Genomic DNA, 26,851 nt, shown 5'->3' with positions numbered 1-26,851 from the left:
ATTGTGTTATAGAAAACCAGGTAATCTGATGAGAATCTGCTTGAATGAAATTTACTACTAGGCATTTGCTTCCATGTGACAATGTAGATGTGCAGAGTCTTTTGGCTCCCACTAATTCTTCTCTGCAAACAGCTGATCTGAGTACGTGGAGTTTGTTATGAATCTACTTTAAACAAATATTTACCCCCATTAAAAAGTCATTTTCTTCCATCCAAAGGAAACCATGAAGGCCAGCAGATCTGGACCCAAGGAGACCTGCACAAACTGTTGCACCAACCAAAGACGATGTGTGCAGTAAACCTAGACCCCCTGTTCAGATCTTGCCAATGGACAGCTCATTCTCCACTGTTGTAGGAAGAGTGGGGACTGCCTCTGACATGAATGCTGGTGCTCCCCATTTGGTAACTTCCTCTTGGTGAGGAGCCCCAGAGGGCACAAAGAGGAAGGGGATACAGGCTTTCTGGATGAGACCTGGTAGACTGTGGTCATAAGGTAGGGGAGGAGGTCCCCTTCTGTCAGAGGCCTAGGAGAGGGGAATAGGGTGGAAGAGGGAGGGACGGTGGGAATGGGAAGATACAAGTGAGGGGATAACAATCAGGTTGTAATCTAAGTAAATTGTAATACATTAATTTTTTTAAAAAATTGTTTATTTTATTTTGAATAATTATTAAATATTTGGGGCAGGGTAAAATGTTTTGCTATTCACCTTATCTAATACCAACTCTATCACAATCTTGGGATAAAAGCTGGCAGAGAAATTTGTATTTTGTAAGAAATTCCCACAGTTGACTATCGCTGCCCAAAGACAAGGCCAAGGGCATCCTCTTCACTCTCTCCAGAGCTCAGTCCAGCTCCACAGGGATGTGCCAGCTCAAAACACATAATGCCTGAAGCCCACATCTCATGTTCCACCCAACCCATAGCTGCCTTTGAAATACTAGAGCTCATTAATTTATATTAAGGAAACACACACTAAAATAAAAAGAGGAGACTCCATAAGAATAACTAAAACATAACACCTACATTTTAAAAGTTCAAAATAATATCATTTAGAACCATCCCAGGGGGTTGCTGTGGGTCCCAGCCTGAACCTAGAGCCAGAAAGAGATACCAACTGAATCTCAGTCCACAGCCCACTCTGTGTATCCAGACCCATCTATTCAGTCACTGAGGACATGAACCTAGACCAGAAACCAACAAGAAGCTTCGCCATCACTTTGTCCTCAAACACCATCTTCCTCTGTTCGATCCCCTCAATACTTCCTTGGAAAAGCCCATCCAAGGGACTTCTAGAAAAGTACAGTAAAACCATATAAAAATAAACCATCTTCACAACACTAGATGCCTAGGTCTCATCACAAATACACAATATGTTGTATCAAGGCAAAGATACATCCATCACCAATCCCAAAATAATGTGCCCCAAGGAGAACCTCTTAGATGAAACTCAAGACACAGAACTCAATGGGGGCTGTTATAACCCCAGGCATGTGCAGGCACTGAGTTAAAAACATTAAAAGAGAAGACAAATAAAGACAGGCACAAACTTGAAGAAGAAAGAAATTATTGAAGTTCAAGAAAGCTCAAATATTTGAATGAAATAATGAGGGAAATTCATGATATAAAAATCAATCAAATAAAAAGACAAAAATACTAAAGGGAAAACCAGAAATGAAATAGAAAGTGAAAACTTTAATAAGGCTAAACAGAAACTCAATGAAAAGCCTCAAAAATACAATGGGTCATACAGAAGACAAAACATTAAGATTTGAAAACAAGGTAGAAGCATCAGACCACTCAGTCTAAGAAAATGATAAAGTTTTAAAAAGCTAAAAAGCAGATTATTAAAGATCCTTGGGACAATGCAAAATCTGTACATTATGGACATAGAAGGTGAATTCCAAACCAAAGGCATAGTTAATATTTCTCAGTAGAATCATTTTTTACAAAGTTCCAGTTCTAGAGAAAAGATACCATCCAACATGAAGTATACGGGACCAAAAAAGAAATCCTACATGATAATTTGGAGGTAAAATACTAAAAGCAAAGAATAAAGAGAGGATAGTGAAAGTTGAAAGAGAGAAGGACCAAATCATGAACACAGTCAGATTCAGCAAAATAAAAGCTGGTTATTTGATGAAAAGTATAAAACAAGAACTCAGAGAGATGTACTTCAGGTTCTAAAGATCAAAACGGCCAACCCAGGTTATTCTATTCATCAAATCTATTGAAGAGTAAATAAAAATTTCCCATGATAAAAAATCAGATTAACATAATATATATTCCCCACAGAGCTCTATAGACAATACAGGACAGAATCTTACCAAAGAAAAGAATAAACGTACCCAGAGGACAAAGGGGAAATAAAAACACCAGGACTGTTAATTAAAAGAAGTCTAAGGAAACACCACAAAATCAACAAACAACAGGAATGAGTTTTTAAAACTACAATTCTGAATGTTAATGGTTTCCGCATCCTGGTAAAAGGACAAAGAGGTTGGCATATTGGATTAGCAAACACATTGTTGCTTTGCGCTATCTCTAAGAAACACCCTTCTCTATCAAGGATAGGTGCTACCTTAGAGAAAAGGGATAAAAAAAAAATACTTCTAGAAAACGGGTGTAGGAAACAAGCAGACATAGCTTTAATAGTGTATCTGGCAAATTAGACTTCAAATCAAAACTAGTCAAAGAAATAAACATGGATGCTTCATATTCATCAAGGAATAAATTCATCAAAAAGATTTTTGCAATTCTAAGCATGCACACACCAAACGCAATTGTGCCCAGTTTAAAATATATATATATTGCTGGTTCTAAAATCACAAATAGGATGCAGTAGTGGTAAGTAACTTCAGGACCCAACTCTGACCAATGGAAATATCACATGTACTGAATGCTAGAGTTATGGAAATCACAAATCAAATGGGCTTACTACATAGTAACAAAGAATCCCTCTCAAATATTAAAGAACATATATATTTCTCAACAGATCTGGAAGTTTCTCTGAATTACGTCACGCATCAAGACAAAGAGCAAGCCAGAACAGATATAAGAAAAGGAAATAATACGCTGTATTTTATCTAAATACAACAAGATAGTGCTAGCGATCAAAGGCAAGAGAAACTACAGAAAGCACAAAAACCCGTGGAAAGTAAAAAAAAAAAAAAAAAAAAAAAAAAATACATTAAGCGGTGACTGGGTCGCTGAAGGGTTAAGAAGGGAAATAAAAAATTCTAGACTTGAATGAAAATGAAAACGTGCAATACAGTGCTGCTCTCTGCTCTCAGCCATTCCTTTCAGAGTAGTCAGTAAAACTAACTCCATGGAGGTAAAGTAATATTTCTCATGGGCTATCTCCTGTAGGTAGGCTATGTCAATGACAATGTCTATATGTAGTCAAGTAGGGTCAATGAGGCATCAGTGACGGCAGCAAAAGTCTGCCCTACTGCAAAAAAAAAAAAAAAACACCGTGTGTGTGAAGTGCGTGTGTTTGCATACACATGATGCACTAATGCACTTTCTCAGCCTCCATTAAATTGGGTTTGGATAAATTACACCTATGCTGTTCTCCATCCACCCAAATTTCTCTTTTTCTATTTAATTTACTGATATTTTTTTTTTTTAATTTGAGAGTGAGATCAAGCATTCTCTAAGTATAATAGTACATTTCTTGATAACTGATCCTTAGATTTGAACAACATTTCTTAGTTCCCATTTTGTATTTCTAAAAGCTTTCACCTCAAGAGCCCTTAATAACTTCTGGTTTTCTGGGGTGCTGGCTTAGGTAGGCAGAAGTAGATTATGGTTGAAGGTCTCTCTGTTATTAATTTAAAAAGACCTGGAGGGATCTTTTCTCTCTTTTTTAATATATTCTGAAAAATGCCTACCACCAATGACATATTTTCCAAAAACAGCCTTGTTTTTCTTTCAGCACACTGCTATTTCTTTTTCTCAATTTGTGCTCAGAACTAACCTGCTGTGAAGGAAGGGATTGCTACTCTGCTGTGGGTCTGAGTGGGGGGAAAAGCAACCTCCATTCCAAATCCAAGTGACAGCACATTAGAAGCTGTGGGCCCTGTGCCATCATTAGGCCTTAAGTAAAGGATCTCTGTTTCTCGTACTTCTGTAACTGCTTTTATCTAGACAACAAAAAATACTTGTGTAAACTATGTAGTACATACCCCACCATGTTTATTCATTTGTATAATGAGTAATAATTTCACGCAACAAATTTTTGTGTGTTAGCATATTTCCTAGCCATATACATAAAACCGATGAGATGGAAACTATGGCTGATTTTCAGAAAATGCTTGTAAATTTTAATATCGTAGAACCTAAAAATATGCTCCATGTATGTGAAATAGTATCTACCTATTCTATACCTAATTTTTCATCGGTGGTTTTGACTGGCAGCCTTTTAATTTTAGCCATCTTAGTCAATGACAGCAGTTTTCTCTAAGATTTCACTCTGGTATTTTTCTTAAAACAAATGAACCTGAAATCATTCATAATTCATTTATTAACATTTAATTATTAACTTGGTCTGAATTTCTTATCCAACTACTTTGCATATTTTTCCATTTGCAGTTGTTCTTTTTCCTTTCAAGTAATCATAAAAATGGAAAATAAACATACACATTCTCAGTTTGAATTCTTTGTTTTTACTTATGTCTATGGCTTAATTTAGCAGCTTGCCTTTTCATTATCAGTTTCCATGATTATCTTTTTACTCTCTTGACTGCTTTATGTTAAACAAATATTCATAAGTAATGTATTTCTAATAAAATTAATGGCTTTGAGTGAAGTCAATTACTCTGTTTCTTCTTGTGTCTGTTTTTATAATAATTTCCAATATGTTATTCCTTTATCTCAAATTTACAATTGATATAAATTTGGACTTGCTACTTTTTTATGATTTTTAACAACTATGCATTTTATATTAATAAAGTCTTCTTTATTGCTTATACTGTTTAATTTTACCTATCCCAGCTTTAATTCTACTTATCGGCATATAACAAAACAGGTGTGTGTGTGTGTGTGTGTGTGTGTGTGTGTGTGTGTGTGTCCATGTTTGTATTCTATACTAAGTTACTAAAAGAAAGTCCATAGTAGAATATTTGTTTTTTTGAGGGCAAATACTGCAAAATTCTAAATATCTATTAACAATACAAGAAATAAATAATTAGAATATATTTGCATAGGGGAATGAGGGATTGCCATGCATGTACTAACACAATCAAATGTCATAAATATAATATTAAGAAAAAGAAGCCAAATAAAACATGCCTATTGTGAATGTGTGTTTAGTTTCATATTGTTTCAATTACATGAGAGAGAAAAGAAATACAACTGGTGGAAATATACAAAATACTTGCCCAAGAAAATTATATTGAGTTCTGAACACTAAATATTTTAATAATCAATATTTGTATCTTGATATTAATATTCAAGAATATGTATTGATACAGACTATGTAGTAGTTCTCCCATTTGCATAAAGTGAAGAGCTAACAACATAACTTTAAGAACAATTTTGTTCATTTTTAACCATACGCGCATCTAAGTGGTGAATGTGGAACAGCCTATGTTCCTTGGAACGCTATGCAAGCTCTTGTGGATTTTTCTGAAGCCAATCTTCTCTCCGGCAGTAAAGTGAACTGCGACAGTGGCTCTCACAAGTGACAGGCCACTTTGAAAACAAACTATAGGCCTGAATTAAAGCAAGTTGACTAAGGTTGGAACACATAGAAGAACCCAGTTTCACTTCAGATGGCCACTTAGTGGCTGTTCCTGGCCGTTCCTTCTTTGCCATGAAGAGTTGGGAGAAGCCAGGGCAAGGAGACTCTTTCAAGCAGAGAGCATGTGAGGTGTGGGATGCCAAGAATACTGTTGGTGGATCCACAGGAGCCATACATCTGCACTAATTCTGGGTACAATATTGAGAGCTGCCTTTCAGAGGAAGGACAGCGGTTACCGAGAAGAGACTTGATAACCTATGAACATATACAGGGGGAGGTAATCCCCCTCAGGAACAGTCATAGGGGAGGGGAATAAAGGGAAAGTGGGAGGGAGGGAAGAATGGGAGGATACAAGGGATGGGATAACCATTGAGATGTAACAAGAATAAATTAATAAAAAAATTTTTTTAAAAAGAAAGAATAAAAAAGTCCTAAATATATTTAAAAAAATAATAAACCCCTTTCCACTCAAAAAAAAAAAAAAGATTTTAATGTGCGATTCACTTTCACAAGGACCAAATGCTGTAGCAAAGAACAAAACAGCAAACTACAATGGAAGGAACAAAACGTCCTCCCCCTCAACAGTGCATTAGCTGAAGATGATTCAAGGCAAGTTTGCAATAACTCTTACGGGACAGATAAAAAACAATGTTCCTAACCTTGTCCGAGAGAATAGAAATGTGGAGATGGCGGTCCGACTCATTGTTTTCAGCCTGACATAACCTTGACTGTAAAACCAGACTACATGAGAAAGAAACTATTATTAGCCAATGTTATAGTAAATGCCTCCTAAATCCTTTCTAAAATTCTCAAGCGGGCACAAAAAACTAACAAACAAGAAAAACACAGATGTGCAAGAAGCAATTTATACCGTAAGTAAAACTCGCGTACCCCAAATCACGCATTACGTAGAAGAGCTCCGTGTCAGCCCCCTAGAACTCAAATATTCAGTCTAGACTCTCAGAAAGATTCAAAGAGACAGTTTTAGAAAGAAAAAAAAATAAGATTTACTTTTTTCAATACCAGGTTAACCGTTTTTTCTAAGAGGCAACGAAGAGGAAGCGTGTGGAGGACAGCCCAAAGGATGCTTCGGCTCAACTTCACCGAAGACTAGAGTGACTGGGCTCCTGCAGGGACCCAGACTGCCCACAGGGTCATCCCAGGAAGCTTGCTGTGACAGCAGAATTTGGAGCATTTATCCTAGAGGACATCAATGGCACCAAAGAACCTACTAGAAAGAGCTTTGCTAGCTCAGTTTGGGGAAATGTGTTTCATGGAGGCGTCAGGGTTCTGACTCTTCTTCAGTCAGGAAACTCTGCTCTAAGAAAGGGTCATTCTGGTGTGTGTGTGTGTGTGTGTGTGTGTGTGTGTGTGTGTGTGTGTGTGTTTCTGTCTAGTTAAACCTGGAAAAGCATGCCAAAATGTATCTTTGTGTCCAAGGAAGAGAGTTTTGAAACAGGCCAACAGTGTGTGGCCCAGATTTAGTTTAGATCTCTAAACAGCTTGAGTATTGTGAGACCCAAAAGCACCTTGTCAAAATCTTTTCCGAGATGCTTGGTTTGACAGTTTTCTAATACTGACCAACAAAAAAGTCTATATGGTAAGTACAGGCAAATTGATAAAGTACAGAACAAGAAGAAAATGTAGTTGTCATCATATTATCCATAGTAATGTTTTCAAATATTTATAAGATAATTTCATAATGTTTTAACAATTGGTAAGTTTTGTTTTTTTAATACCATTACTCATTTGCTTTATAATTTTTCCCACTACAAGTGTCACAACCACTTGTGTATAGCCTTCTAGATTTTAAATTAAAGAAATACATAAATTATGCATAATTTATAATGTTTTATTGCAAAAAAATTACAATGAGGTTGCTTACAAGGCTGTGTAACTATCCACACATATTTCTGCCTCTTTTGGATGTGAAGTGCCATTTTAATCACATGGGTGCATTTCACATGTAATCTTCTGTTTCATGCAATATTTCTAGTCCTTTGAAGCAAGCAAACAAACAAAAATCATTTATTTGAACATTTTTTAGCAGCTATGTGCTTGTATAGTTAAAGTCAAAAGTCAGCTAAAGTGTCATATCTTCCAACTTACCCCTTTCTCTTCCCTTCTATCTTTTCTGATGTTATAACATGGATTGATTTTAGAATTGTTCATTCTCCATTTTTTAATTGCTTAAATAAAAAAAAACATACACATGACGGGTTTTCTCCCCAGTGGCCTTTCTAAGTTCTATATGTACTTTTCATTGTTGCTTTTGGATTATATTAGACTTTGTGATTTTTGTCATCAACAAGTGAGTCTCATTTCTTCATTCTCAGCCTAGAAGTTTCTACATCACTTTTGCCTGATCATCAGACCTATAACTCCATCAACACTTCAAGTGGTGGTGGGGCAGGCACAGCTTGTTCCCGCTGCCCCTGGAAGGATGGCTGCCTGTTCTCCTGTCCCTTCAGAACCCTCAAGGCTGAGGACAGGACAAAGTATGGAAGGTCTGGCTTAGCTAGAATCATTCACTCAACTCTAGTTTGCTGTCATCAGAGCTGAGCTCTCATTGTGCCATTGGATTTCTCTCACATTTAGTCAAAATAAATATTCAATACAGATCCAGGGCATTTTAGAGACTCCTTATCAATGAAAATCTTCCTATGCCCTTTGTGGCAGACAGGGAGGTCTGCAGGCCACTCCTCGGTTTTCTGATGACTCATACAGATTTATTTTGCTGGGCCTCCATCTTCATTAGTCATGCAGGACTTAGTTCTTAGTTCATCCCTGGGCAATGCTTCTAGGCTAGCCTGCTCACATGTGTCCTATATCTTCCTGGAGGCTTGTTTCTCATGCAGCCTTTGGAGCTTTGGATGTGGACGCAACTCATTTCTAAAGAACCTATGTTTTCTTGCTTTGTCATCACTACAACCACCAACCTCTCTTTCATTTCACACTTTTATGGCAGTAGCTCTAAAACTAACACCTAAATCTCATCAAGTCCAGAGGGCACAGGTCAAGAATCAGGGACTTTCTACAAAATTATTCTCTCTGGACTCAAAAAAATATGGCTCTCTACATGCCCTGACACCCACAACACTAAGGGGATAGAATCTACTACAGCATCCTGGCTGCCGTCCATGACATGCCCTGCCCGTTTTCCACTTAAATGTATGTGACATGGTTACAGCCAGCCACTTTATAGCTCTTCCCCTCAGGAACTTCTCATCTTCCCTTCGAATATGTAAGAACTGCTGAGAGCACAGCAAGAGCAAGAAGGGAATGAAGAAATCTTGTTTTATTGTTGAATTTTGGACACACACACACAGACCATATATTCACATATATAGTAAGAAGTTTTTCTTCTGTTTTTATAAATTCATAATTAAGACAACCAAATCATCTGTCCAAATTACCAATATTTTCTCAAATTAAAGTCTCATTTTTTTTCCCTCAAGCATGGAAAACACATGGAGCAGTTTAGGCAATAACATCCTATACAAAATCTTGTGTTTGGTGTTACTTACCATTAACTCGAGCTTAGGAATTAAAGTAGATGGCCAGCTCCATGCATCGCCTTGACTAAGATAAATATTATCACAGCAAGATAAACATAATACCTTGGACTTAAATCCTTATGGTAACTAAATAGCTGATATGCATTTTCTAAATACCGAGCATTTCTATTCCTCTGTAAGTGCATCAAGGATGTGTTAGGCGCAGGTGTTTAAGTCACCACTTGATCACTTTCCCTTAATGCTCAATGGGTCATTACAATGGACCTTAGGTACTCTCACACAGGTTCGGTATTATTTAAAACAACTGTTGTATGAAAGACAAACTGCGTATACTAATATATAAGGGTCTCTACCCTCTAGCATCTAGTCATTAGTTCAGAAGGAGCATGGTAGATATGAGCAACTATCTCTGGTGCATAATAGTATTCTTATTGGAAAAGGCAAGGCTGGCCTGCATGTCTAGAGTGCATTCAGGATTCTCATTAGCCCTTCTGATGCCACAACCCAAAACAGTTCTGAATAAAGAACACATTTTATTCCTTTAATGAGCCCTTTATCTTCTAGTAGAGGCCACATTTAGAATCTCACTGTAAAATGCTTCAGAAGGAGGCAAGGAATTAAATGTTCTGTCCCATGTTTATTAACTTTTAAGGTATGCACTAAAAGAACAGACTGACCTGTTAAATAGTCTTTTTTTTTTTTTATCCATTTGGCTTCCTTACACCCTAATTAGGACAATCCTCGAATGGATGGTAGAAAACTTAAAAATACTTGCTCCTTCCTCCATCTACTTGTATTATTTTTAGAAAAGGTCATTTTCTAAATTGCATTAGTGTAAAGATTTGGTAAGTCTTCATTCATCTTAGTTATCCAAATTTCTCATTGAGGGCATTCATGTCTTTAGGGTCAGGAAACAAAAAAATAAAGGGAGAGTAAATAGGGTTTACTCTATGGAAAATGCGCATTCTAAATTACAAAATATTACTTCTAACATAAACACTGTATGAGTTAGTGCTCTTTGATGCTATAAGATGTAGGACACAAACAGATTAAATCTAGGAATGCTATATCTTCCTCACAGCCTCAGCAAACCATTCCAATGTTACTTGACTCCATTTACACAAGGAAAGCATTGTGACAATAGGGATGTTTGGGGAAGGAAGCTGTTGACCTCACAGTACAAATGAGGCAGAGAAGAAAACAGAATCCAATTGCAGCGCTCAAAGGCACGTCCCAGTCACCTGTTTCTCCAGCTTGACCCTGTCTCCTAAAGCTTCTACAACCTTCTAAAACAGTACCAGCAGCTGGGAACACAACAATCAATGGTTGAGCCTATGAGGACACTTCACAGTAAAGACATAGCAAACACAAAGCTGTCTATCTTTGATTCAGACTCTGCTTTCTTGGCAGCTCTTCTGTTGAGAGTGCTCCTCTATCTTTGAACATCAAACTTCTGTATCCCTGATCATCTTCCTTCCCGCCCTCCCTAAGGAGAACCATCGGTCCCACAGAGTCTGTTCAAGTGTTTTGCCTACATAGATGTATTACACCATGTGTGTACAGTACCTACAGAGGTTCAGTGCCTTCAGAGGTCAGAAGAGGGTATTGGACACCCCATAAGTGACCAGAGCTACAGGTGGTTGCAAGTGGTTATGTGGGTGCCTTGGTATTCTGCAAGAGCAGTAAGTCCTCTTAAACACTGACCCATCTCCCCAGCCCCTCAGAAGAATGTTTTGATCACCATGCTATTTCAACTTTCTTACTTGGCCTCCATCTTCACTTTGTGTCGTCTTAACCTACCAAAAGACATATATGGTGACACAGAGATGCCGTTCAAAATGACCCCCCTCAAGGAGAAAGTTGATGTTCTAACAGCGTGAAATACTGTTCACAGACAGTGTGGATTGTAGCCATCTTCTGGAAGTGCCTCAGCTGCAGGGGAAAAAGCCTGTCCAAAATCATATCCTTTCTACAGAGGCCAATGACCAAATGGCTGACTAAAGTGAAGATTGATCGAACTCAGGGGCCTGAAGCTCAACTGAGCACGTATTACATAGTCTAACTTCTCACTATGGTAAATTCCATTTGTTTTCCTTCCTTCTACAGACATAGGTCTTGACAGCTCTCCACATTAAATACTCTACTACTATACTGCCTCAGTCAGATTGGCTTCCAGTCATTCCTCGTCATGGGATCTGTTCAAATTTGAATTCCTAGAGGAAGTCATAGTCACAGCTTTGGAGACTATGACCACAGAAGCATACTATGTTATACTCCTAGATGCTAAGAGTTTGAAATCTCACAAGAGGGGGCATGAAGAAGATAAGCATAGGGAACATTTTTAGCAGCATAGGACTCCACTTGGCTTGACCTATATAAGCACCATTCTAAGACGAATGCACCTAGTAATATGTTGGCCAGCCTAGGACCTCCAACCCAGATCAGGTTACACAAACCTGCTTTGAAACAACAAATTTACTCCCCCATCAACACCTCCACAACATCCCGTTTCTATCTATTCAAACACATCCTAGAATTCAATCCTGGAATTATAAGCAATGTACAGATTCAAGCAAGACTTCTCTGGAGTCCACATGAAATAAAAATGAGCTGTAGCCACAGGTAAACTTTTAGGGGAAATCCCCTAATTAACATCTTATACTTTTGCATATTTGGGTATGCATTTGATTAAAATCAAGTATATTATAGCAAGAAACAGACACAGTTTAAAAAAATTACTTAATCTGCCAATCAAAATAGAGAACCACTTAAACTATGCCCCTAGTAACCAAAACCCTCCTTCTCTTGAGCCCTATAGAACAAAGGCCAAACAATAATTGAGACCCTTGAGTATTTTGACTCTTTTGGCTGCTCCCCTACAGTGGATTATGGCCAGCTCTATAGCTGTGTTTTGAATAAGGTTTCCTGACTACTTTACAGGGCTTATATTATAAATCTCTGAATAAAAGGCCAAAACCCTGAAAGTACCCAGTCTAAACTCCAACTCATGTCAGCACACTAATGCTTAATGTTCTAAGAGAGGCAGGACTCTTCTAGCTTCTCAGAATTGATGCTGACTTTGGTGTTCCTTTCTCAAAGATGCATCATGTGACCTCTGCGTCCATCTTTCCAAGGGCTGTTTTCTAGGTATTTGTCCCTTCGTCCAAACTTTCCTCTCCTTATAAAGGGACAATCATGTTGGATTTAGGCTCACCTTAACCTAGTAAGAACTTCTCAAACTTAGCTCCATCTGCAAAAATCTCATTATCAAAAGCTTTCCATTTCCCGGCTTCAGTGATGAAGATTTCAAAAGATCTTTGAAAAGGAGAAACAATTTAGGCCACAAGCTGTATTTCCAAGGATTGCAGATAACTTACATTATAGCTGATATCTGTATAATTTCCAAGAACTAAATGTCTTTCTGGCATCTAATTTTTCCCCTAAACCTCACTATTAGAATCCATCATTGTTTTCTCCACCTTCTTTCCCATCAGGATGAAGGTACATAGCTTCTATCACCATAGAACCCTCTGCCAAGCGTGGACTTGGAAACCAGTGGTGCACAAGCATCCCGTCCTGTGATGGATGTACTCCAGGGCAAGGAGTATTAGGATGAGGCACTGTCACTACTGTCAACTAGATGCACACAGTGTCTACAGCCCCATTCGGCAGCCATGCTGTTGTCCTCAGACCATTCACATGCTGTCCTTTGGAATATTTATAAAAGATAGTCAAGGTTTTTTAAAAAATCTATTATAATTTATTCATATCCCATCCAAGTTGTTATCCTCTTGCTTATATCTTCCCATTCCCACCCTCCCTCCCTCTTGTGCCCTATTCCCCTCCCCTAGACCTCTGACCTCCTCCATCATCTGACTACAGCCAATCAGCTCTCATCTGGATTGCCTGCATCCCCCGCCCCCTTCCTCTGGGTGCCTGCAGGGCTTTCCTGCCAAGGGGAAATGATTAAATCGCAGGCACCAGAGTTCATGTCAGAGGGAGTACCCCTCCTGCCAACCATGGAAAATGAGCTGCCCATTGGCTAGATCTGAACAGGGGGTCTAGGTTCTCTGCACGCATTGTCCTTGGTTGGTGCATCAGTTTGTGCAACCGGCCTCCCCGCTTCCAGATCCACCAGCCTTGATAACAGCTTTTAAGCATGCACCTCTGTCCGGCATATAAAGTCCGAAGACTTCTTTTAATATCCTTCCTAAACTACTTTTCTTTTTTGTCTGGAGAGTTGGTTTGTTTTCTCTGTAATTGGGTCCCTCGCTTTTGCAGAATTAAATCAGATGAAATAAAGAAATGTGCTGGAAGTTGACAGAGACAGAGACAGAGACAGAGTTAGGACCTGGGGCTCTGTCTCTGCCAGCACATCCTATGGGTTCTCCCCCATCTCTTATCTCTGACTCACTGTGTGACAAATTCAACCTTTCAGGATGATTGTCCTGCTGGAACTAGCCTAGCAGCAGCCACTGGGCTTTGGGAGCCCAGGCAAAAGGCGTCACTCCTTCCCCAGTTCCACTGTTATAAACCCACGCAAAGTCCTTTGATTGGTTTCCCACTCCATGGAAGAACCAGTGTGTTTAGAGATGAATTCTTTTAAGTTCATTGTAAGTGCTGGGGCCAGGAAAACAGAGCACCCAAATCTTACTGAGAAAGCACACCAAAGCAGAGAATGGGGAGGGAGGACCCAAATCTTTCCCTAACAGGGAGTTCGAGCACAAGAAAACATACGTAGCACAACCTTGACCCCTGGAAAGGCATAGGAGACAGCAACAATTTCTTTCCATGTGGAGTACAGAGATGCTCTCTGAGGTTCCGTTCAGAAGACTGCCTGAGCTCACAGGTATCAACTTGTGCCTAATTTAAAGATGAATTCTGAGTATTCACAAGACTGAATCAGGGGATCTCAATATCTTGGTACCCTAGGCTACGTAATAAGACACTGTCTCGGGTACAGAAAACAATTTAAATTAAACTGAACAGATCATTCTACACATTACTTAGAATAAAGCTTCAACTGTGCACAAATCCTTTTACTACATACCACTCTCGTCTCAGTATCTTTTGGGTATACCTAGTGGGATATAGGATGACATTTGGCCTTTAGCCTTAAATTACTAAGTAGGTGCCTCCGATTAAATGACAAACAGGGAACATGGCATTTGAGTAATAAAACAGTAGCAAATGTTTAGTGAGGATATATGTAATTTCGCCAAATCAGCTCCCATTATCCTTTTCATATTGAGAAATATTATAAAAATCAATAACCTGCAAAGAACGCAATCCTACTCCTGGCTAGTTATGTGGACTGAAACTTCTCCTTGATTTGAGGCTCTTGTCTATTCAAAGATGATGACCTTGGGACCCACACATAGGATCCTGTGAGAGTCGGCTCCCGTGACTGTCTTTACCAGGTGCATTTGTAAGCATATCTCAAGTGACATCATCCTTCATACTGACATCACCCAGGTGCCTCTGTCCACTTTAACTCTTGTTCCCAGTGTCCAGGCTCTCTTCCAGTGCATCTCAGCTCTTTTGAAAAAAAAAAATGGATAATGCCTTTTCCTTTAAAATAAAAAAAAAAGTAAAATTTTGAGAAACAAAGAATATAATCAAAGGCAATTTTCCCAACTCCCACCAACCTTGGAATTGGATATGAAAGACAAAAAATAATTTCTTTAATTAAAGAAAAACATAGCCTCATTTTACTCCCCTTAGCTTTACTCCGTTGGTCCTCACAGGCGAATTTCAGCATAATGGAAAGCAGAAAACTGGGAGGTAGGATGTCAATTCAGAAAAATATAGACACAGGCATCCATTTCCCTTTTATATGAAAGCTCAATCTGTAAGGCTCATAAAAGTTTCATGACAAGCAAGCTGACAGATGTAATTGGCCCTGTGTGCAGGAATTGCTGGCTACTGCACCTGACAAAGAGAGCAAAGCTCCCTCCTAACGACTGAATCTGCATCCCCTTCGCAGGAGATGAGGGCAAACGCGGAGGTCAACGATTAGTCTGGAACTGAAGGCATGATTTATGGGAGTTAACCTGTGAACTTTGTCGAGCCTAACAAAACTGGGGCCTGGACAGCTTCATCCGCACACAATTTCTTACTGGCAAGACAGCGAAACAAAACAGGGACAGTACAGTGTGCACACACAAAATAGAAAGGTTGGTAAACTTAACTCTATTAGTATAAGAAACAAACATAGAGGGCCCGTGTGTCTCGTTTGTGATTCTGCAGTTATGTGTTTTATCTTTTATATCTGAAGGATGCACAGATAACAGAGATGTTTGGGGTTTGGAAGGTTGTTCAGGTTATTGTTTCTGAACCTGCTTTTTAAAAGTCTGAAGAGGACTTCGGGGTCCATCTTAGAAGAAGTACCATCTGTTCCTTTTATCATTTCTCTCCACAAAAGATTATATTGCTGCACATGAATGCACTATCTTGTCAGAGAATGTGCTATAAAATGTTAATTTCTGATCTACCTCCCCTGTTATTACATAACTCTATTTCTAAACCAAATATACAACACAGAAATTATTTTACAAAGAAAATCAAGTCCTCATCAAATTACTAAGTTGTAGGCATTAAAAAAGAAAACCAAAGTATATTTGTTTTGTAGAATATTTTTTATTTCTGCAAATTTCTTTGGGAAAATGGAAAGCCTTCTTTTCCACTTCATTTTCTGACTGTGTATTAACATCTTCCTGACATCTTTAAATCTATAGCCATAAAATAATTTTAATCCTTACATTTAGAAATGCTTATTGTTATATCCAGTGAGCCCACATTCATCTGCCAGACTTTCCATTCCTTCAGTAATATAATTTATTCACATTATGTGCAAGGTGTCAGCCTATGTAGAAGAAAACACATACCTGGAGGCTGTTCTCATGAATGGATGCGGGCATGCATGTACAGATGGCTGGCCCTCACTATCTAATACTCATCCCAATTTTTTCTCTTTGGAGTGATGAACTGATTATTATTCATTACACCAAAGATAGTGCTGTCTCTTTTTTCTATATTACTCTGGTTTTCTCGTTTTACTAAGCAAATCTGCTAAAACTACAACGTTCATTCATTTGCTTATATCATTGTGCCCAAATACCTTAAGTAGAGTGTGAGACCTATGAGAAGAAGCAGCCAACTCTCTTGATCATTGCTAAATGCCTAATACCTAGGAAATAATATACACAGTAAAGAGTCAGCGAGTAAATAAATTAACTCAACTAAGGGTAAAGATCAGCATCCATCAAATAATGCCATATATGGACGTCTACTTGTGCTACAATCTATAGTGTTGGTCATGCTTTTAAGAGTGGGGGGTTGTATGAAAGTCTAACTTCTCTAGCCTGGTCTAAGCTATTTCTTGTAAGATATGATGGAGACCTGAGCTTTTGATAAAGTCAATCCAAGAAGATGAATGGTACCATGCTTGGCTCCAACTCAGACAGCCTGCATGGCTGGATTACAAAACAATCTGAAGAAACTTGTTAAGCATACATGAAATAATAGGAATAACTGAGGCAATTATCAATAATCAACCAAATAATTTCACGAGTTACTGATGTTCCATATATCCTGATAGAAAAATTGGACAGTGTAAGCCATACGAAGGACCCTTTTTCTGTTATGAAAATCCCATAAAAATTACTGAGGTATGCATTTTTAAAAATGTACTTAGGATTGGCAATGGCGGCACATGCCCTTCATCCCAACACTATGGAGGCAGAAGCAGGCAGATCTCTGAGAGCTTGAGGACAACATGGTCTACAGAGTGAGTACCAGGACAGCCAAGGCTACACAGGGAAACCCTGTCTCAAAAAAACAAAACAAAACAAAACTAAAAAAAGGACTTGGGTTGTAGTAAAGTCTAGCTTATGATATACTGTGGGTCAGTACATCACACAGGGAATCAGGGGCCTGCAACACTGAAGAGAAAAGGATAACAAATTGAATAATTCCATAGGAAACCAAAATCAGCTGGATTTTGCAATGCATCATATTCAAAGTATACAGTACTGCAAACAACACACATGCTGTCCCACATAACCACATGGAAGAGGTAACTACTCAGTGAAGGTCAAGTTTGAAGGGGGAAAGGGATTTGTTCAATGATGCTGAAGTGTCACTGATTCTCTCCTTGGTGCTTAGGAAAGAGCAGCTGACTATATAGATCCTTACTTTAAAAGCCAAGTTGGTGTGACAGACTCAGATTCAGGGGCATCTCTTGGCATCCACAAGTGTTATGACCACGACCTTCAGAAGAAACGAGAAGGAAATGGCCTCATACAATCTCAACATTTAAATGCTAGCCTGCTTCTTGATTTCATGCTGCAGTCCAAGGTGTGCTGCGAAGGAGCTGTAAGTCCGGCCAGGGACACAGCTTCCACGAGTTGTCCACCCACACTGGTATGGGTTTTTCAGTGATGTTCCTTGCAGCCTTTGAGTTGTCCATGGTCCTGCGAGTTACCCCTCACCCACATTCTTGCAAGTAAGTCCAATAATCCCAACGGTTCACTAAACTAAACCTGAGAATTGTTTCCTGGTCTGGCATCAGTGACCTATCTGGGGTGAGTAGACTTTTATGTGTATATCCCAGGAAATGTCACACAACGCTGGTATTAGATGGAATTGTGGTGCCTTTGGGAGATGGCCGGGATAGGTGAGAATTGAGGCTCATAGAAACCAAGGAAAGGCTTCATTTCAAGAAGTAAGATGTCAGTTCCGTATTTCTAGTCTTGAGAAACCCATCTGGATTGTCATTTGTCCTTTGGATGCTGCAATTATTGTCATTATTGAGTTATCGGAGAGATGAAGAAGTTAGTAGCAAACCTTGCTATACCCTCTGTTCCTTGTGACCTTTTAGCGTTTGCTTTCTCTCTGTTCAATTAACTAGCATTCTCCATCAGATGACTTCTTATCTATTTCCTCTGTGACATGTCACAGGGGAAAGTTCTGATTCTCAATACATTCACCTGTTCCACCTCTTTGCTCCCACTTAGTACTTAGGAAATCCACAGTCATGCAGGTGATAGCCTTATTAGAAAAATGAGTATCTGCTGTGTGACATTTCCTAGGGAGGATGTAAACATACATCTATTCACTCCAGATAATACACTGACAACAGAGCAAAGAACTCATACTAGTGGAGTCTACTTTGGTGAATGAATGAGTTTAAAGTAGTTACGCACAGGAGCATGGAATGGAGGGGAGGAGACTATACATCCCTGGAGCTCCCTTCCCAGCATGCAGGCAGCTCCATCCTTAAGACGACCTTCTCCTCAATCAATTGTTTACTGTGCATACAAATTCTGGAGTCCTATGAATCTTGTAATTTTGTCAGTTCCCTAAGAACTGCAAGTTGATTTTATTCCCCGAGTTTTAGGAGACTCCCTCTTCTTCCATGAGGGAATATTTCAACGCAGAAGAAATAGCTACACAATAATAATTATATCTACTGACCTTTAATTTTTTTTTTAAAAAAAAGTCATCCTTTTGCTTCTCTCAAGTATCTATCCAATTTTCTCCTGCAATCGATTTAAATATCAGAGTGGTATGTCAGTCCCCCAAATTTCCTCATTCAATCTCGGGAAGTAATTCTGATTGAATTAAAGAGAAAGAAAGAAGGAAATAAAAAGTAAAAAAAAAAAAATTTTTTTTAAATCATCAAAGGTGAGACTTTTTCAACTTCCTACAAACAACTCAACAATTCTTAGAAGCAGCAGAAGATCTAAGACCATTGGCTTAGCTACTGGTTGGAAAGTTGCTTCACCTGTGAAATGAGCACAGCCCCAAGCTTAGCCTCAAAGAGAGCGTATAGCTCAGTGCATTTGAAAAAGTGTGACAGGCAGCCCCATTCTTGTTAAAGCACAGAAGAAGACACATTAGTGGAATCCCTAACACAGTCGGTGTCAAATTCCTCCCAGAGTGCATTTCTACTGAAAACTTCCCAACTGGTGTCATCTCCGTCAACACCTTACTTCCTACGTCATGAATCTGTAGGGAAGGCTTTATGTTGCTTTGATCTCTAAACCCATGCATCTTGCCTTTTTGGACAACTTGATAAATTATTATCCATAAGTGCTTTACTTTCATTCTCTGTGTCTGTCTTTCTTATGTTTCCTCGCCACAGCCTGGACTCCTCCTCTGAAATAGATGATACACTTCATACTAATAATAGAAACAGACCCAAACTCTGCATTAATAACACAAACAGCCGTCAGAGGTGGTGCAACTCAAAGTCAGCTTAGCTCCACCTCAGGAGAAGGGCTCAGTTGTGTGGAGTTCTTGTCACATAAAATGATTTGACTTGACCTAATAAACATTGGCTTTGGCTCCCACAAAACTACTTTTTAACCAATGTCAATAAATCATATAACTGCACTTGGGCCAGGGGTATTATGTTCTTAATGACATTGCTACCTGGGAAAAAAACGGGATCTGAAATATAGTACAAGTTCTTGGGCTGGAACTCTATGTATATTCACTTTTCTTATAAATTCCTTGATATATACTTTTAAAAGTTAGCACTTGAGAGGGTCACACATTGCTAAAAGGCTCATGGCTAGAGTCATGTAGCCCAGTCCCATATCGCCATGGTGGAAGTCATGTAGCCCCGACAGGCACTGGTTGACACCAGCCAGTTTCCGTTGGAGTCGCAGAACAGGATGTTCCTGGTCCTGGAAAGATCCAGGGGTAAAGATCTGAGCCAATCAGCCACTAATGTGACCAAATATGTCCTAATGCCTCTTGACTGTAACTCAGGTGACCATCCGCTCAGGCCCCAGCCTATCAGCTTATGCTCCTATAATGGCTTCTTAGCCCACTCAAGCAAATTAGAAGATAACACACCTTCTTAGATGCCCCCTAGTTCTCTATAAAAAGGTCTGCTCAACTTTGGTCAGAGCCACCGCCATTTTGTGTGGATGGTTGGTCCCTGCATGCAAGCTGTCTCAGCAGAATAAATGCTCTTTGCTTTTATATGCTATTTGAGTGTGGGGTCTTCTTCAGTAATTTTCAGACTCTTACAATAGTAAGATAAAAAGAATATGTTAACTTACTTTAACTGGTAGTATTTCTTTCCTTCTTTTTTTTTTTTAATTGTAATCAGTCCTAACAGTCATTTTAGAAAGACAATTCTTTTCATGTTGTATGTCTGTGTGTGTTCTCATATTTGTGTGTGTAAAAGTGTATGTGTGATCACATGCCTGTGGGCACATAGGGATGCCAAAGTCAGCAAAAACGTCTTCCTATATTGCTCCCCATCTTATTTTTTAAGTCAGGGTCTCTCGCTAAGCCTGGGGCTCACTGATTTGGTTAGATTTGTTGGCCAGAGACCTTCCTGGCTTTCCCTCCTCATCACCAACATGTTGCTGCAGGCCTGGACTTTTAACAAACAAAATAGATACACAACTCATGTGTATGCAGCAAGCCTTCTCCTGACAGAACACTTTCCAGGCTGTATTCATACTTACTTGTATATTACATGTGATAGGAACTAAGCTACATGGGTGATAAACGTGCAAGTGGCTACTAAATTCACACTGCATAAACACGAATTGAGATACCATTATACAAAATTAACCATAAAATTGAGGTATAGATGCTCAACATAAACACAATAAAGTACCCTGAATAAAAGTCACTATCCTCAGGTGAAATCAGAACATCACATGCACTTAGGTATCTGTGAATGAATGTGGTTCAATGTGTTTATGTACACAGACAACCAGAGCTACATGTCAGGTTTTATTTTAAGCATTAAGATTAATTATCCCTTAAGGAAAAACAACTGTTTCGTGCAGCTATAGAATCAAACTCCTTAAACATGCTAGGCAAGCCCACGGTTATGGAACTATGTGCTCAGCTGTAGTCATTAAGAGGCATTTCTCATTAACTAACTTCATGAGGTTTGGAAGGATATCTAAACATAAGCACTACTGTGTGTGTGTTTTTTTTTTCAAGTTATAAGAGGCACTAAATAGAAAAGAATAAACATCAAAATATACGGTAGCAAGACTCATTTGGAATTTTGCACATTTAAAACATATGTTTTATGGAAACAGTTCTAAATAAAAAGGGACTTTAAAAAAAGAATTTTAAATAGTTTTAATAGAGAGTTAACAACGTCAGCAAAAATGCTAACCTGAAGTAGTTAAAGACAGTAACCTAAACAAGATTGGGCACTTGGCTTCACACGTTTATTCTCAGCATGCAGGAGGTAGAGGCAGGAGGACATCTGTAAGTTGAGGAGAGCCTGTTCTACAGAGTAAGTTCTACGACAGCCGTGGGTACATAGAGAGACCCCATCTCAAGACAAGCAAACAAACAACAAAAAGAAAAGAAACCTACACAAGAAAAACAACTGATTTGTTGCTGTGAGAATAGCAAGGATAAGCATTCTTTTTCGTGGCCCCATATAATCATGATCGCATTCTTCTTGAGGGAAAAAAGACTGGCTCTACTTGAGACCCATCCCATGGGAGAGGACTAACCCCTGACACTATTAATGTTACTCTGCTATGCTTGTTGCCAGAAGCTTATCATTGTATCTCTGAGAATCTTCACCCAGCAGCTGATGGAAACAGATGCAGAGACCCACAGCCAAACAGGAGGTCTTATGGAAGAATTGGGGAAACTATTGAGGGAGCCAGAGAGGTCAAGGTCTCCACAAGAAGACCTTGTGGCCCCATTAAGGCTCACAGAACCTGAACCACCAACCAAAGAGCATACATGTACTGGTCCTAGGCCCCCTGCACACAGGTGCACAGCTTGGTCTTCCTGTAGATCTCCCAACAACTGACTCTAATGCCTGCCTTTAGATCCTGCTGCCCTAATTGGGCTGCCTTTTCTGGCCTCAGTGGGAGAGGAATCACCCACCTCCTGCAGTGATGTAATGTACCAGGGCAGGTTGGTACCCATTGGGGGAATCTCCCCCTTCTCTGAGGAGAAGGAAGAGGGAGAAGGGAGGGTCGTGTGTTGAGGTGGGATTCTGCAAGGAGAGGAAGGGGCTGCAATCAGGATGTAAATTAAATAAACAAATTAAATAATTAATGGAGAAAGTTTGAAGAGACCTCAGAAAATGGAAGTGAAATGCAAAGCTGCATATATTTTCAGCATTTAATTATGCTGCAGTTGTATGCAGAAAGTAAAAGGTGGGTTTCTTCACAGGGCCATGGAGGATGCCATTTCTATAGGTAAGAAATTGCAGTGTGCTAACTTGAGTGTTTGCTGTGCTGTTCGCCCAGCAGCTGGAGGAGGATTTCAATTCTGTTCCTGCTATGCTTACTTTAAAAGCAAATTTGTGTATGATGCAGATAATGATCATGAAGTCACAATACCTAAGCTACAAACGTCAGTCAGTTGTAGAAGTATTGTTTACATTACAATTCCTCTGGGACTAAAAGGCTGCCCTTTCCAGTTGGAGCTACAGAGCACACAGCTCGGCATGACGTCATGGCAGCACGGACTAGGAAACTTATACTGTAAAACAACTAGGTAAAAGTGTTTAGTATGCTCTTCCAAAGTGCAGCATCAACAAACTGTTCCCCTGATGCTCTTATGAGTTGTAGGAAAATAGACGACTCTGCCATGTTCTTGCAGGAGAGACAGGACATTGGCCCAACAACAACCGAAACAGAAAAGGGAGCTTGGAAGTGCGGGGCTGTTTAAAACCATGCCTCCTTTGCCACAGTCACGCCTCTCAAGAATGAGTCTGCCTTCTCCTAGTCCATCCTATTAACTCGGGGAAGGGGTGTGGGAAGCACAGCCAGAGCTTCCACCTGACTCAAGATGGGAGAGTTTAATAACTTCCCTGAAGAAACTAACACATTCATTTACCCTCCTTACGAAGTAGGACTCGTATTTATTAGAGTTTTATAATGGAGTGCAATTAAACGTAGGCTGTTGCCATGTTTATGTACTCAACTCTCGCCACCCCCAGATAATAGGAGAAAGTCAACTTCCTTTATACAGTTTAGCACTTTTTTATAAAATGTACCCTAGTATAAGCCATTTCTTTTACATAATGCTAAATTATTTTAGATATATTTTTTTTATTTTAGAATATATCTAAATGACAAAGTACAGTGTTAGCTACCACTCCCAGTTTCCCTGCTCTGTATTCTATGTGACCCCTCTATTACAGTTAATGAACCAGCAGAACATCATGATCACTAGCACAGCACAGAGCTTTCTAGGCTGGTGATTTTCATGCTTTCCCAGGACACTACAGTGTGTTTCCCCATCATACTTCCTCATGTTTGGTTGGGTCTGTCAGTTTCTCAGACTTGATTTTAATGACTTCACAGATTGTTTTTCATCAAAGATTTTTCATATAATCTGTTTTGACCACGTTTCCCCTCCATTAACTCCTCCCAGACCCGTGGCAGTTTTGAAGAGGTTCTAGTCAAGTATTTTGTAGATTCCCTTGAGTAATATTTGCCTTATTTGCACGTTTAAAGAAGGCTTTTGGGTTTTGGAGAAGACCACAAAGATAAATCATCATCTTCCTCAATCATTTTCAAGATAACAACGGCCGACACTATCAATACCGTATCACAGGTAACCTTTGCCACCAGACTGGGACATTAGTGTTACATAGCTCAGTTGTGTTAATTGTTGGCAGTTAGCCTGGCTACTCTAGTTTGCATCTGGGATATTTCTCTCAAGGACCAACTGCTCAGTCTCTAGCCTGAGCTAGTGGAAAGTTGTAGGGACTTTAAGATGCAGTCTTGGTCCCTCCTTGTTACTTGGCATCTTTTGAGTCTGTGTACTGTAGCCCGCTTATCCTTTACTTTACGGCTAATATCCACTTATAAGGCCCAAGGGAAGATGTTTGAATCTCACTTAAAAGGGAAATAAAGCAGACATCTGACATAAATGGAAAGAGGAACTGGGTGGCAGAGAGGGTGTGGAGGGTAACTAGGCTGAAGATGAGATGTGGGGAGAGCCTGGTGGAGTAAGTAGAGGGAAGGACTGGTAGAAAGGATGGAAATCATTGAGGGACATCTCTGAGATAGAGAGGTTTCTGGGAGTCCATGGGAGTAATCCTGAGACTTCTACCAGCAGGGTCATTTAGGATCTAAAGAAGTCACCTCCTGTAGCCAGGCAAGCCTTCCAGTGGAAGGGGGGTGGGGGGGACACGAAACCACCCATAAAACCTTTGACCCAAATTTGTCCTGCTTGCAAGTAGCACAGGAATAAAGATGGAGCAGAGATCAAGGGAATGGCCAACCAATGACTGGTCCAACTTGAGATCCATGCCATGGGAGAGAGCCAACCCCTGACACTATTAATGATACTCTGCTATGCTTGCAGGCAGGAGCCTAGCATGTCTGTCTTCTGAGAAGCTTCATCCAGCAACTGATGGAAAGAGATGCAAACACCCACTGCCAAACACTAGGCAAAGCTCTGTGACTCTTGTGGAAGAGAGCCAGAGGGGTCAAGGACACCACACAAGAAGTCCTACAGAGTAAATTAGCCTGGGCCCATGGGACCTCACAGAGACTGATCCATCAGCCAAACAGTACACATGGGCTGGACCTTGGCCCGCTATACATATGTAATAGATGTGCAGCTTGGTCCTCATGTCACCTAAAATTTATAGTGGGCTGTCTCTGACTCTGTGGTCTGCCTTTGGATCCCTTTCCTTTAACTGGGCTGCTTTGTCTCCTTTCCACGGGAAAGGATTAGTCCTACCAAAAATTGATATACCAGGGTGGGTTGGTACTCATGGGGTGCCTCCCCCTCTCTGAGGATAAGGGGAAGTGGGGGAGAAGTGTGAGGGTAGGACCAGGAGGTAAGGAGGGAGGGGAGGGAGGGAGGGAGGGGAGTCTGTATAAGTGAATTTTTAAAAATAGGAAGATGTATTTCCTAGTCGGAGGCCATTCTCTCAATGGGCACAGGGTACTCTCAATCTTCACTCTTGCTTTCAATTTCCAGATTTGCAGCTAATGGCTTTGACTTTCTCTGACTAGTTTATTCCACCTCCATTGTGTTGTGGCCCATCACTACAGGACAAAAGCCACGATGACCTTAGGCTGTGACCTCTTGTCAACATTTTCTCTTTGTGAGCTCACTATGACAATGAGGTATTTGCAACAGTTACATGTTAAATGATTCTTGAAAACCTAAAGCCCAGTTAGTTTTCTATCAAACATAACTGGTTTTCAGAAGCGATTGTTTTGTGCTTTCGTTTGCTTTGTGTGTGTTTGGGGGAAGGGGCAGAGTTGACAGTATAAGCCAAACTTGTATAAAGCTCACTATGTAGCTCAGGTCGACCTCAAACAGTGACCTTTCTGTTTCTGACGGCCAAGGCTGGGGATTATGGAAGGACCCATGAAGCCAAGAAAAATGCAGCCCTTTTAAGTTAAAGGAAATCTTAGTCTGAAGGCTTAATAATTAGGATTCACAGAATCATGATGCCCTATGAATTTTAAAGTGATCATATGCAGAGATGAAAGAAAAAAATACATGAATAAAACATAAAAATTACATTTATATTGAAGAATGACTAATTAAGAAAGCACAAAAAGAGAAATTAAAGGAATTTCTAAGGAAAATTATAATTTAGGGCAGGGAAGAACTTAATACAAGTAATTACCAGTTTTATTGTTGAAATGTTAAAAGCTCCTGAAAACTGTGTTGTTGAGCAAGTTAAACATTCAAATATTCTGAGAGAAATATTTATAAGAAAATAAGTTTTAAATTTTCAAAACGTAAAAATAAAAATAATCAAGCAAACATTTTCTAATAATTTTACTATACATGTTATAGAGATTCACTGTATTTATATGTCTGTGTATTTGCCTGCATATGTATGTACACATGCCTGAAGGTTGCTATGGAGGCATTCCCTAGAGGTAGGATTATATATACAGTTGCAAACTCCTGGATGTGGTGCTAGGAATCCAATGTGGCTCTTCTATGAGAGGCCTAAGCAAGCGCTCTGCACTGCTGAGCTAGCTCTTCTTCTCCATTACAATAATTTTTTAATTTTACTAATTTATTCAGATTACAACCAAATTTTTATCTCATCATTTGTATCCTCCCATTCCTCCCTCCCTCCTGCTTTCACCCTATTCCCCTCCCCTAGGTCTATGACTGAGTGGGACCTCCTCCGCCTCTATATGGTCACAGGCCATCAAGTCTCATCTTGGTAGCCTGCTTATTCTTCCTTTGAGGGCCCCCAGGCCTCCCCACCAAGGGGAGGTGGTCAAATATGGAGCACCAGAGTTCATGTCAGAGTCAGTCCCCGCTCTCCACATAACTGTGGAGAATGTCCTGTTCATTGGGTAGATCAGAGTAGGGGTTCAATGTTTACTATTGTATTGTCCTTGGTTAGTGCAATAGTTTGAGCAGTCCCCCTGGGCCCTGATCCACCCATCATGATGTTCTTGTAGGTTTCTAGGACCCTCTGAGTCCTTCTATTTGCCCATCTCCTATATTTCTCTTACCTAGAGTCTCAGTAGGATGTCCTCACATCTATCCCAATCTCCTGGTAAGTGAAGACTTGTGTGGGACATGCCTTTTGGGCTAGTGTCCAATTATAAGTGAGTATATACCATGTGAGTCTTTC

General features: G+C 39.7%; 1 long non-coding RNA gene across 1 annotated transcript in view; it reads right to left on the bottom strand.

Moving 5' to 3' along the window:
- Window positions 1–26,851, bottom strand: part of LOC311580317 — a 341,488-nt gene that overhangs the window by 66,904 nt on the left and 247,733 nt on the right. The window lies entirely within an intron of this gene.

This window comes from Acomys minous (assembly GCF_964271855.1).
Source record: "Acomys minous genome assembly, chromosome: 13".
Taxonomy (NCBI): Eukaryota; Metazoa; Chordata; class Mammalia; order Rodentia; family Muridae; genus Acomys; species Acomys minous.
Note: the sequence above shows the minus strand (reverse complement) of the source record. Positions and strands in the feature narration are given on the sequence as shown.